Here is a 2,384-nt window from a genome sequence, read left to right on the forward strand (position 1 = left end):
CATCCCAGTACCGGTCCATCTGTCCTCTCCTCCATCCCAGTACCGGTCCATCTGTCCTCTCCTCCATCCCAGTACCGGTCCCACTGTCCTCTCCTCCATCCCAGTACCGGTCCCACTGTCCTCTCCTCCATCCCAGTACCGGTCCCACTGTCCTCTCCTCCATACCAGTATCGGTCCTTATGTTCTCTCCTCTATTCCAGTACACGTCCCTCAGTCCTTTCCTCCATTCCAGTACCGGTCCATCTGTCCTCTCCTCCATCCCAGTACCGGTCCATCTGTCCTCTCCTCCATCCCAGTACACGTTCGTCTGTCCACTCTCTAGCTCCCCTCCCCCACAACAACATAGCCCTCCGCAGTGTCCCTGCACCCCTTCCGCCATTCCTCCCCCACCCCCCTCACACACAGACACTCACCCCAAACCTTCTCTCCTCCGGCTCTACCCGCACAGAGGAACAATAATATCACAACGCACGGAGGAAGTGACGTCACGCCACTCTCTCTACCGGAGCGCTCCACCGCTTCCTTTCGCCCGAAATGCAGCGCGACGGAGAGGCGGGGCCACAAAAAAAGGGGCGCGACTACCCGGCGGAGCTGATAGGTGGAAAGAAGAAAGCCGCAGTTCCGCCAGTGACCACAGGGAACCGCCCTCCTCACGTGACCTTCATAGGGGCACATTAGAATAGAAGGAGCCGCAGTTTCCGCATCCCTCTAGGCAGAGGAAGTGTCCCTCGTCGGCGCCATCTTTCCGGAGACCTTCATTCACTCCTGTGCTTATTTTCATTGTCTTTCTGCCCTACTGTCCTTTTTTTTAGGTGTACAGATCTGTTTAAATAAACAGATCTAAAATACTATGTTGTTTTAGATGTTATATCCAGCCTCCTGTAAATGATGCGATCACTTCATTTTAAAGCTGAAGTTTAATCTGCATCCTTTTCACATATTCAACTATTTTATGTCACCAGTGGTAAGAAAAGAAGCTTATTGTTTACATTGTCATCATAGCAATGATAGAAGGCTCGTTGTAAGGTTTCAATCTGACAAAGAAAGCTGCCCATCGTACTCTGAGAATCCTTTATCATGACATAAAATGTAAAGGGTATCTATAATGAAACACATAACATCAATCTGACTTTCCATAAGTTCTATCCCTCTCCTAATAACCAGATCCATCTAGAAGTTTGTAAACTTACTAAAGATGCCCATAGGATGGACTTCCTCAATGCACTAACACCATTTCACTCAGCCCTGGGAATATGGACCTCCTTGTGTCACCACTCTCACAGAGCCTGCCTTCTAACCTACAACTCCACGTCTGAACAATGTAAACTTATCATTGCTTGCTGGAAGCAATGCATGATGGGATAGGAAGTCTTGAGAAATGGAGATTGCATCACATCAAGCAGCAAGGAAAGAGACACAAAGCACACAGGGAATCCAGGAAGTTGTTGAAAGTGATGGGCAGACAGAAGGCAGCACTCACTACATAAAAGCTTTTGATTGCATTATCAGAAAGAACTCTAGTATGTATTCCTATTACAAAGCTAATGTTATAACAGGATAGTGTATGTTGGGACTTTACATCTCCTTTTATGCTATTAGGTGCTATATTAATAACAAGTGATTACACAAATGTATAAGAGAATAGCAGTTTGATACCAAACACGCCTATGCTTTCATGTACAGAGGGCGGATTGGCCACAATAATTCTTCTAGGTGATATACAGTAGGCATCCGATTTATGTCATGGTTGGTCTTCAACAAATTGTAACTTCATTCCGTTGAACAATATGTTGGTTGTCAGATTATAAAACCATGCCATTTGGAAGTATAGGTATAGATCAAATTCTTGGCTACAGGGGAACGTTCAAATTATAATAATGAATGTGCTTCTCTTATTATAATTCGATACATTTAGAGGGTAACACTTCTTATAGTGCTTGGAGCTGCACAGGGATTGGCGCGAGGTGCTATTTGTCAATAGGGGAGTGTTCAATTAAATATCATAGGTCAATTCATCACTCCTACACCACACCCCTCAGTTCTTTTGATTGGGTATGTGGGGTTTTGCCCAATCACACCCTCTGGAGAACATTTTGGTGGTCCCCGGGCCCCTCTGATGCCTTGCAGGCTGGGCCATCATTGAAGTGGCACGGAGGCTCCGGGGCTGCCTCTCACTGACTCAAGCAGCGGTTGTCACAAGGAATACGCGGCTCTCAGTACAGTGCGGGCTCTGCAGGAGGCGGGGCATCTCATCAGCACCCGGACTGAGCAGGCTGCGGGACACGGATGAAGTGGGGAGAAGCCAGGTAATAGTCACTCAGTGTGGGGGAAGGGAAGGCACAGGGGTGGTTGGGGACAGAGTCATGTGGCGTTGTATTCAAGTC

General features: G+C 47.5%; 1 protein-coding gene across 1 annotated transcript in view; it reads right to left on the reverse strand.

Annotated features, from left to right (window-relative positions):
* Positions 1-599, reverse strand: part of MLF2 (myeloid leukemia factor 2) — a 34,480-nt gene extending 33,881 nt beyond the window's left edge. Inside the window, exon 1 of the mRNA XM_018553235.1 lies at positions 413-599. The gene's annotated coding sequence lies outside the window, so the exon portion shown is untranslated. The remainder of the gene's footprint in view (positions 1-412) is intronic.
* Between the last annotated feature and the right edge of the window lie 1,785 nt (positions 600-2,384).

The sequence above is a fragment of the Nanorana parkeri genome, unplaced genomic scaffold (assembly GCF_000935625.1).
Source record: "Nanorana parkeri isolate BGI_ZX_2015 unplaced genomic scaffold, ASM93562v1 scaffold113, whole genome shotgun sequence".
NCBI classification, from domain to species: Eukaryota; Metazoa; Chordata; class Amphibia; order Anura; family Dicroglossidae; genus Nanorana; species Nanorana parkeri.